This window comes from Trematomus bernacchii, unplaced genomic scaffold (genome assembly GCF_902827165.1).
Source record: "Trematomus bernacchii unplaced genomic scaffold, fTreBer1.1, whole genome shotgun sequence".
Classification (NCBI taxonomy): domain Eukaryota; kingdom Metazoa; phylum Chordata; class Actinopteri; order Perciformes; family Nototheniidae; genus Trematomus; species Trematomus bernacchii.
In genome coordinates, this window is record NW_022987550.1 from 462631 (window position 1) to 474488 (window position 11858).

Sequence of the window (11858 nt, forward strand, 5' to 3'; positions counted from 1 at the left end):
GAGAGAGTCTGTGAGTGGACCTGAAGAGAGTTGTGAGTGGGGACTGGAGAGAGTCTGTGAGTGGGACCTGGAGAGAGTCTGTGAGTGGACCTGGAAGAGAGTCTGTGAGTGGACCTGGAGAGAGTCTGTGAGTGGACCTGAAGGGGGACGGACCTGGAGAGAGTCTGTGAGTGGACCTGGAGAGAGTCTGTGAGTGGACCTGGAGAGAGTCTGTGAGTGGACCTGGAGAGAGTCTGTGAGTGGACCTGGAGAGAGTCTGTGAGTGGACCTGGAGAGAGTCTGTGAGTGGACCTGGAGAGAGTCTGTGAGTGGACCTGGAGAGAGTCTGTGAGTGGACCTGGAGAGAGTTCAGCAGGTGAGAATGCTCCCAGAGGAATCTGTCTCATCATCAGGATCACTCTGATCACATTGTGCTGTGTCACCGTTTACCTGGACATGTTTCTTGATGCTGATTCTAAATATCTGTTTGAAATATTGTGTTTCTCTCTGAGTTAAAGCAGAATGAATTTAGAAAGATTTCCATGTTCTGTTGTCAGTGTTTCTGAGGTAGAAAGAGCAGCAGTCTGATTGTTATCGTAGATCACTAACATACAGAACACACGTCATCAGTGAAAAATGCAGCGCATGTCAGAACCTGTCTCGGCCCGTCCACACAGCGGCTTTGGAAAAAGCTTGCCGGCGGGCGTGTCTGAAGCTCGACCAACAACCAATCACATGAATATCCCGCCCCAGACATACAAGCAGCGGTTTGATTGGCTAGAGCTTGTACTGGCATATGATTTGATTGGCTGACGCTTCCACCGACAGCTTCAGAAGCTTCAGTGGAAGCGTCAGCCAATCGAATCATATGCCAGTACTGTCACATATGCATACAATGCATACAGAGTTAAGGCTGTTACGACAGTGTTGCGACATGCTTTACGGCATGCGAAGGACTGCTTTACTTCAGAGTAAGCCTGCCAGTTGTCATGTTGCTGCTTACTGTAATGTCTTGACTTACTGTATAATAAACCTGAGTCGTGAAAGATACTCGACCCTCGATCATTCTACATGGTGTCAGAAGTGACCGGTGAGTCACAGGAAATAACAAGAATGGCCAAGTTTAATCCCCCAGCGAACTTTTCTTTTGATAAGCCGACTGAATGGCCAGAATGGAGGCAACGCTTTGAGCAGTACAGACTTGCTACTAAACTCGACAAAGATGACGGGAGAGTGCAGGTGAGCTGCCTGATTTATGCCATGGGCAACGAGGCAGAAAACATATTCAAGTCGTTCACTTTTGCCGAAGAAGATGACGGCGATGACTTTGCCGTTGTGGTGGGAAAGTTCAACGAGTACTTTTTCCCGAGGAGGAACGTTATCCACGAGAGGGCATGTTTCCACCAGCGTGTCCAGCGGCCAGGGGAGAAGGCAGAGGGTTTCATCCGAGCCCTGTATGATCTATCAGAACACTGTGAGTTTGGCGCAAGCCGAGATGAGAATATCCGCGACCGAATTGTCGTCGGGATACGAGACAGAGAGCTCTCGCGCAGGCTGCAGCTAACGGCGGACCTAACACTAGCACTGACGATACGGACCGTCAGGCAGTCAGAGGAGGACCTAACACTAGCACTGACGATACGGACCGTCAGGCAGTCAGAGGAGGTCGCAGCACAAGTGAGTCTGCAGGAAGACACAGTGGGATCAGTACAGGAGGTGAGATTCAAAGAAAAAATGGAAACCTCAACAACATCAAGGCAAGTCAAAAGACAGAAAATGGGGGGGAAGTGAAAGGAAATGTGGTAAATGTGGGAAATCACAGCATAGCAAGGAAGAAGGGTGTCCTGCAGCTAAAGCTACATGCCACAAGTGCAATAAAATAGGACATTGGGCCAGAGTGTGCCGAAACAGCAATAGATCAGTGAATGAGGTCACAGGGACTGTACAGGCTGAGCAGACCCATTATTTCTTAGGCTCAGTGGACAGTACAGCTCCAGGTGGATTCTACTACAATGGAATTTAAAATTGACACAGGAGCTGATGTCAGCGTCTTATGTGAGGATGCATTTCACACACTGAAGCCAGCTGACATCCCATTAGACAGCCCAGGAGGTGAACTGTTGTGTCTGGGACGCTTTAAGTGTTTTATTGTGATACATTATCTTTCAAGTATAAAGTATTACAATCACCTTTCTATCAGTCTATGAAAGTCAGTGTCAGAAGTACTTATTTCAATCTGAACCTTGATTTGTTGTTGTTGTTGTTTTTTAAACATAACCAAATACTTAAGAGGGGGTGCTGATCTCGTGTCCCCCTATATTTGCAGCGAAGCTCTGCAAATATAGCGATTTTTGACTATAAAAAAAGTATTGGAATCATAGAGAAAAAACATTTATAACACAGATCAGAGAAAGTGTATGTTAAAGGGGACCTATCATGCAAAATGCACTTTTTGATGTCTTTTATTACGGTGGCCGGCAGGTGCAAACGCTCAACAACGGCCAAAAATGCATACATAAGCAGGAAACACCTGCAAATAATGAAATGAAAAACACACAAACCCCGAAAACAAACGCAACAGAAAAACGCTGCAAATACAAAAACGATATGCAAAGTCAAAAACACATACAAACCCAAAAACACAGACAAAAAAAAACATACCGGAAGTGCTCCAGGCCTCTAGGGGGCGCGTTATGTGGAACAGATTGATGTCTGACCAGACATAGAGAGATCGAACGAGAGTGATGGAAACTGAAGCCGGAGGAAAGAAAGTTGATTGAAGTGGACAAAGTCGATATATATAAGAAGGTACGTTTTTTTTTTTTATACAAAGAGCATCATATTTACGCAGCTAGCGTTAGCTTGTTTTGTAAAAGAGCTTACCAGAGACAGCATTGTGCACCTAAATGTAACTCTTGATCATATAGATATAGTATAGGTGCAGAGAGGAGTTGGTTTATTGTGCCCCAATGTAAATCCTAATCTACATCTCACACAAATGTTGTGTTCGATTTAATCCTTTCTGATTTATGTCAATGTATTAATTCAGGATTCAAACCAACATTTGATGATAGGTGCAGACGGAGGGGAATAATTATTTTTTATTTTATACTTGTATCAATCATGACACTTTTTTTTTTCTTAGGTTACACTGGAACATCTTCAAGTGAAGAGGACAGTGTGGTCCAAGTCAATTTGCCATCTGGAGACAGTCCTCTTTCTGACACCTTGGTCAGTTTGGATTTATCGTGGCATTTATTCTTAATTAAAGTGAATATATTTAATTTCAGTCAGTCATTTGTGTGTATGCAGGTGTGGGACATTCCAAATGTTCCAAAAGTGAGCACTCCAAGAATCGACAACAGTTTGCCTGGGTAAAATAAAACATTGTCAACATATTATGTTGTGCCACAAGAAGCAGAATGTTTTAACAGTACAGTAGTTTGAATATATTTTTTGTTTACCTTTATCAGACCTCTCAGGCACCCACAACCAGCGTCTGATCGGGTAAGACTAATTAAAAATGTAATTATACCATGTAGGTTTGAATTTGTGAACATGAAATCAATAAATACCTTTGTGTGCTAATGACACTGTCATTAGATCAACTGCACTTATTTCCTGGGTACAAATAGGATGGAGCACCAACCCCATTCCAGGAAGAGGTCCAATCTGCCCCGGGTCAGAACACCTTCTATAGGTAAACGATGTTGACAGTTGCATCGTGACACAGTTGTTTGGTGTGTATCGTTATTTTTACATTTGTTTGTTTGTATGGCCTCCGATCACAGTGGGTAACATTGCCAGGAAGCAGAACAATTATACTTTTATACATTTCCAAATGACACCCACAACATCTTAGTGAAGACGATACAAAAAACACCCACAAATATTTTTCAAGGATCAGATATTGTTTCTTGCATCCATTTCAAATGTTTACAAGGATTGTGCAGGAGTATGACAACAGTGCTGTTGTCAGTTTCGAACCCAATGTATTGAAAGAAAACAGGAAGAGGATCGACATCCTTTTGTAAATATGACTGTCATGCATATATTATGGATTTGAAAGTAATTATTGAACTGTCTTCTCACTGCAGCAACTACACAAATGTGTATGCACCTATCATTGATAGCCAGTCTGAGCCAGAAGACAAAATGGAGCAAACTGCAGAGGAAAGGTATTAATTGCTACGATTACCACTTAATTGTTCTATTCTATTCTATACTGTAAATCTTATTACTAGCTTCATCATTTAATATTACAATACATCAGTGTGTCTTTCCCAGCACAGAATACCTGACTGCGGAGGACATTGTTGCAGAACGCTCTACAAAAATAACAAATACATCTTGCAGCAGGTTCAATATTAATTGAGCCAATGTATGGGATGGAGCAATCCGCGGCTTCAAAGGTGTCTCATTCGACCCCTCTCATGAGATGTCAGTTGAGTTCACTGATGATGAGGGACAAACTGAGGATGGAGTGGACACTGGTGGTCCCAAGCGTGAGTTCCTGACCCTCCTTATGGAATGCCTGAGAATACGAAGAAAACATAATGTCATAGCAACTGTTTGTGCCCCATGGCGGTGTGACTTTCCCAGCCGCTCACTGTCTCAACATCTGATTCTAAATGTATAATGTTCTCTATAAAGATAGAACTAATACACAATTATTAATGTATAATATAAGCTGTTTTGTGTATTTAATGCATTGGTCTACAATTTAATGATGGCTTGTACATATTTCACAGACAATGAACAAATGTGTCCTTCATGCTGATAACTAGTGTATGCATCTGCCAATTAGTATTCTAAACAGAGTAGTGTGTTGAATCCTTATTTCTTGCATTTGAAACAGATACAATACAAAAAAGTGAACTTACTGTTGTGTTCAACTTCTGCCAAAAAGTGTACATTTTTGCCACAGGAGCCACAGAACACTTGAACTGTCCCCAGATGTTGGCCACAGAAAGGACAACACATTGATGTAGTAAATCAATCAAAAACACATAGTCTAAATAGTGGTTAGCTAAATAAATAGAAAGATACATAATGTTTACCGTTGAATCTGTGTTTTGTCTCTCTCTCCTTGAATGTCTTCTCTATATTGGTTCTTGAGCATGTCTAATGCACACTACTATCCTGTCAATACTTTGTCCCTCTTCACATTTTGTAACCTCTCTCTCTCTCTCTCTCTCTCTCTCTCTCTCTCTCTCTCTCTCTCTCTCTCTCTCTCTCTCTCTCTCTCTCTCTCTCTCAATTCAATTCAATAGCTTTATTAACATGACCATAGTTACATATAGTATTGCTAAAGCTCTGTATAGTTGCAACATCTATACATAAATACATACATATAAACAAACTGCTAAGAATTTCTCTCTCTCTCTTCAAATGTCCTTTTTCCGCGGTACTCACTATGGCCCGTGTTATTTACCTGCACTTGATTTGTCATCTCTTTTAACAATGTTCTTCCCTCACTTTATCTTCTCTTCACGTGAAGCTCTCCTCTCCTCAGCTGGTGTAGTAGTTACTGTAGGCAAGCTAACGCTAGCTGCGTAAATATGACACTCTTTGTATAAAAACAAAACAAAACGTACCTTCTTATATATATCGACTTTGTCCACATCAGTCAACTTTCTTTCCTCCGGCTTCAGTTTCCATGGGCTGCGTCTCAGGCTGCGTCTCAGGCTGCGTCTCAGGCTGCGTCTCAGGCTGCGTCTCAGGCTGCGTCTCAGGTCGACTATTTTCATTTCCTCGCTCCTCGGTCTCGGTCTCACCGGAAGTTGATTTGTCTGCGCCATCTTGAGTAGCGTCCCATGACTCTTATTTCTGCCGGAGGATCAAGGATCGAGGAGCGAGGAGCGATAATGGAGGAGCGATAACCGAGGAACCACCAGACCATCCTCCGGTGAAATCCTCAGATACTCTCCCCGCCCCCTTACTGTGTATCGCTCACTGATTGGACGATGCAGCGCATGCACTGATCTGATGCTTCTTGACATGAGAGCAGTTTCCCAGCGGAGTGAAGAAAACACATGAAACTCACAGAACTCACTCCTCAGTTTATACCGTGTTTTGTTTCAATTAATGCATCATTCAGTTACAAATATGTGATATATCTGAACAACAAAGTGGACAAAAATCAATTTATTCATTTATTGGAAACCTTTTCATGATCGCTTTTTCGTTTTACATTTTCATTTATTGTCATTTCCATTCAGTCAGTCATTAAGTGCTATTTAACATGTTAATGTGCTACATATCCACACAAACAGACAAAGTGTGCAATCCAATGAATGTTAATCTAACTGGGTTTTGATAGATAACATATCTCTTTTTCTTCTCTCAATTATTTTATATATATTGTGCACTCTAATCAATATTAATCAAACTATTGTTCGTTTATACATTTTAAGAATGGCATTTATCTTTTTTGAGAATGAGTTCTTATTTTATTTTATTTATTTGGGTCTACAACAGATGATACAAATGTTTGTGTCAGTAAGTGTGTACTAATACCCCTTTCACACCAACGGTGTTTCGGGGCCGGTTCGGTGCTGGTGCTTGAAAAGCACCGGGTTTTCCTGTTCACACCGCAGCGGAGCAGCGTCATAGCTCCGGAATCCGGTTCGTTTCAAGCACCAAAAAGTTGTCCGTCTAGAAAGCCAGCACCGCATACGTCACGCTTACGTTGGAGGCGGGGGCATGGGCAGGGGCGGGATCAACCTCTAACAACAACAAAAAGCCTGCGTGTTATCCAGTTCGTACACAACGATGGAAAACCTAAGACTTAACAAGCAGCAGTGGTCCACCGAGGAGACGAGCTACCTACTGGGAATCTGGTCTTCGGAAGAGGTTCAAAGGAAGCTGGAGGGGACCACGCGGTCCAAAGCAATTCTACAAGAATTGCAGCAAGACATGGCAACCGCTGGGTTTGACCGTTCAGTTGAGCAGATTGCCAACAAATTGAAGAAGGTGAAGAAGGATTATCGGGACCAAAAGCGAGACCTCGGACGGAGTGGCAGCGGTCGTCCTAAAGCAAGTCCACATTATGAGTTGCTAGACTCGGTCCTCGGAGACAGACCGACGAGTGGTTATGGATCGACGGTTAACTCGCTTTCTCTCTCGTCAATTGTGTCGCAGGTCGAGTCGCTGAATGTGCAGAGCTCATTTGCCGGTGAGTTATGCATTACCGATTTGTTTTATTTGTGACTTTTTGTTTTACAACCATCTAGCTATCGACAGACCTGGCAATAAAGCTAAAGTTTAGCTACTACAGCTACCGGATGTGCATCCAAACCAATAATAGCGCTAGCATGCTAATGCTAACAAAATAAACAAAGGTATCCCCATGGCAAAGACAGCTAACGCCTCCAATGTATCTTCTTTCTTCTCACTAACGATTTATGATTTGTTGAAGGGCTACTTTTATTCATTGTGTTTATATTGTGTTTACACAAATATCTGGTTTGGAGCGTACTGTGTCGGAACCACCACTACCGTCGGCCTGCAGCTCGCCCATGCGGATGGAAGGGTCTCCTCTTACGGCAAGCAGCTCTTCCCAGGAATGTCTGGTGAACCTAATCCAGCCAGCGGGCCGAAACAAACAGGGTAAGGTTTACAGTGATCATTATAGTAATACTGTTCCCTGTTTCCATGTGCATTTATCATGGCATAGTCATTGTAGTAGTTGTTCAAGTTATGCAACTGCAGCCATAATAACAATACAACATTTCATTACACAGTATATAATATACATCTCATAAAATGTCATGAATACTGTGTTGACTTTATTATTTTTCCCTTTGTAGTTAAAAGGAAGCGGGATTTGTCATCTGGCCTTCTGAGTTATATGGAGAAAAGTGACGTGAGGGATGAAAGGCTACTGGAGCAGGGCCAGGTGATGCTTCAGGAGGTGCATACTGCCAATACTGCCAATGCTGACTTCCTAAAGGTGTTCAGCAAAATTGAGGAGAACAGCCACTCAATGCTTGGCTTGGTAGACAGGATTGTGAAGGTGATGGAGACCAACAAGCGCTGACTTTTTTTTTTGTAATTTTATGTAAATAGTTCCTACTTTTTTTGTTCATACCTTTTTTTTTACACACATTCTTGTTTTTTCCACATTATTATAGTATATAAAGTATATTCTCCACACTTTTTTTGAATAAATCTTGTTTATATACGAATATTGTCCATACTTGTCTTTGATTTGTATATAAAATACACAAAAGTCCTATGTCTGATATTATAGTTTCATATAATCTTACTTACAATAATCCCCCCCATGCACTACACAATAGTCTTGAATTTTCATATATTACATATATGCTACATTCTCTTATTTCTTATTTCAATGATATAAAAGGCAAACATATCTCGATGCAAAGTGTAAGCTGCTCTGCTTTTCTTTACATTTAAATGAGTATTATAGATTGAAATTGGACAATTCAAACATTATGACTTAGCTCATAGCAAACAAATGTAGCTCATATACTGGATTTTACGTAAACTCTTAATTCCTCTGATAGCAAGAATAGCAATTTCAATGTTTGTTTTTCACAATGTATATACATTACCAGAACTAAAGCAAGCTCAATTTTTACATTTTGATCTTCCAAATGTTTCTGTATTGCACACACATAAATACACATAAAAATACTGAACTCATTTTTGGGAGAGGTTACAGTAGTAGATTTAAACATCTCTAATTTATATTTAAAATGCATACCAAAACATCTTAACAAACGAAAAGAATGTCAATATGCTCTTTTTCTTAATGTTCAAATACGGTGTTCAGCCACCCGGTGGTGGTCGAATGATGTCCATTAAGAAAATGCCATAACAGAAAAATGTATTAATACTTGTATCCTGCGATGTCATGTCCTCAGAAGGGTCAAAGGTCAGAGAGCAGTCATGGGTTGGCTAGTTGACTGCTTATTTATTTTTTGGAATAAATCTTGTTTATATACGAATATACTTGTCTTTGATTTGTATATAAAATAAACAAAAGTCATGTCTGATCCATTGATGTTATTGGGAAAAAGGATAGGCATGATACAATTAGATCAACTCATTTTACCAGTGTTATCCATTATTACAATCATTTAAGCTTTATTAGTTCCATGTTTAATATGGGCAATGAGTTTTGCAATAAACATTGAACCAGTCCGGCCCTCGACTAGTACCGATTTTTTAATTTTGGCCCACTGTGTATTTGAGTTAAGAATATAGTCTAAACCGTTTGGGTATGCACTTTTTCTATAAGAATGTAGTCTAAACACTTTGGGTATGCACTTTTTCTATAAGAATATTGTTCATACCTGTTTGTATCTAGATTCTGTGATTTGTATACAAAATAAACACAATTGAAGTGTGATCCAGTGATTTTATTGTAATAAAAAAAATAAGAGACATGATACAAAATAGATCAGGTTTAACTGCAGTAATATTAGTGGTCCTCCATGTTGAAATAGTCCATCAATGCGGATCTAACGTCAGCTCCTTCTTGTCTACCATTATCTGGAAAGGGGTGTAAAGGGGGTTGGTTGTACACAACACGTTCATGGCAATCTTCAGTGAAGTTGTCACTATGTGCCTCACATATGTTGTGTAGTACACAGCAAGTCACTGTCATTAATTTGCTGAGCTCCAGCTCGCAGTCGTTCCTTTTTAGGAGGCACCTCCATCTTCCTTTTAGCCTTCCAAAAGCCATCTCAACAACCGACCGTGCACTGCTCAGCCTGTAGTTGTAGGTGTGCTGTTCAGGGGTCAGTCTCCCAGTGTCCGAAAATGGTTTCATTAGCCATCTTTGCATTGGATAGGCTGGGTCACCAATCAGGTAATGTCCCACATCACAGCCAGAGATGGTCATTTTGTTTTGGCCTAGCAACACTCCATCACTGATAGCCACCCAAAGATTGGATTGTTTTAGCACTCTAGCATCATGTACACTACCTGGGTCGCCAACACACACATCCCAGAACATCCCCCTGCCATCAACAACAGCCTGTAGAACAACAGAATGCCATCCTTTTCTGTTATAATAGTCCTTGGGATACTTTTGTGGTGCTAAAATAGGGATGTGGCTTCCATCTATTGCATCAACACACTGTGGTGCTCTCCAACGGCTGTTGAAAAAAGTGGCCATTTCCACCAACTTCTCCACATCAGGAAATTTGATATGTAGTGGAAGCAGCATTTCCATGGTTGCCCTGCAGAAATCCTGAACACAGAGGCAAACGGTGCTTAGGCCTACCCCGAAAAGATGGCTGATGGTCCTGTATTCACCTCCGGTGGCCAGCTTCCAGAGGGCAATTGCAACACGTTTTCTATTGGGTATACACAGACGGTAATTTGTGTCTCTTCTCCCCAAAACGCCGCTGACCTGGTTGCAGATGTAGTCAAAGGACTCCCTGGACACGCGGAAATTCTGCATGAATTGCAGAGAGGAGAAGTCTGAAGCAATGGTGTCCCACCAGTCGGAAGATCTGGGCTGTGTCCAAATAACACGCGACATCCGCCTTTCCGCCAGCTTCAACATGATCTGTGGAAATAACATTGAGAATCAGTTTTAATGTTATACCATAGTAATTAATGCTGCAAAGCTGGGTATGTTGAGCTTGGCGCATGCAGAGGCTAACAACAGCTAGCTCTAACGCCATCGAATAGGACGTATATTTACCTTCTTTCTCCTAACGGATCGTCGTTGAAGTTGATGATGATGATTGTAAAGAAGTCTTGAATGTAACATGTAACGACTATGAAGTTGGTAGTAAAGTCGTCCCATTTGTACCATTTGTTCCATTTCGTTTCGACAGAGCAAAACCACAACGAGTAGCGCTTCAATACAATCTGCCATTGTTGTTGTCGATGTGAGGGGTTTCCGCGCGGTTTGGCTTTATGAAGCAGGCACGCAAACGGTTACGTCATGACGCAAATGATGACGCAATGACGCAGCACCAGTCGGACTCTGGGCGGTGTGAAAAGAGCGGGAGCTGAACCGAAGAACCGGTTCTGAACCTGAAAAGCTCTAGCACGGAGCTTGAACCGGAGTTGCGTTGGTGTGAAAGGGGCATTAACAGAGGCGGGGGTGTTTGTGAAAATAACGGGGACAGAGCTGCTGTCAGACGATCAGCTGGGCGGAGTCATCACAAACGGACATCGCTTCACGTGACGCTCCGGAGGAAAGGACGTCCCATTGCTCTTAAAACTCATTTCCCTGCTTCTCGTGGTATCTCTCGTGCTTCCCTGGTGGGAGGGACTAGTCGCAGGGAAACGACGCAAGTGAGGGACGCAAGGAATCCATTTAATCGACCTGAGAAGCAGCCCATCACTCTCGTTCGTTCTCTCTATGTCTGGTCAGACATCAATCTGTTCCACATAACGCGCCCCCTAGAGGCCTGGAGCACTTCCGGTATGTTTTTTGTGTATGTGTTTTTGCGTTTGTTTTCGGGGTTTGTGTGTTGTATTGAGTTTGCATAATTTCTGTAAATGCAGCGTTTTTTTGTTGTGTTTGTTTTCAGGGTTTGTTTGTTTTTCATTTCATTATTTGCAGGTGTTTCCTGCATATGTATGCGTTTTTGGCCGTTGTTGAGCGTTTTCACCTGACGGGCCACCATAGCTTTGGATAAATAATATTTTTTATTTAAAGGTGGAGTAGGTAAGTTTGAGAAACCGGCTCGAGATACACTTTTTGTTATATTCCATGGAATGCTCTTAACATCCCGATAGCAATGAATATCTTAAGTGCTTTGACAAAAAATCGAGCTGGTTTCTCCAAAATTACCTTCCCCACCTTTAATAAAAAGCATTTTTTAAATGAAAAAACTATTTTGATATGATACCATATGCTGCCACAGGATGGAGCTGATGTACAG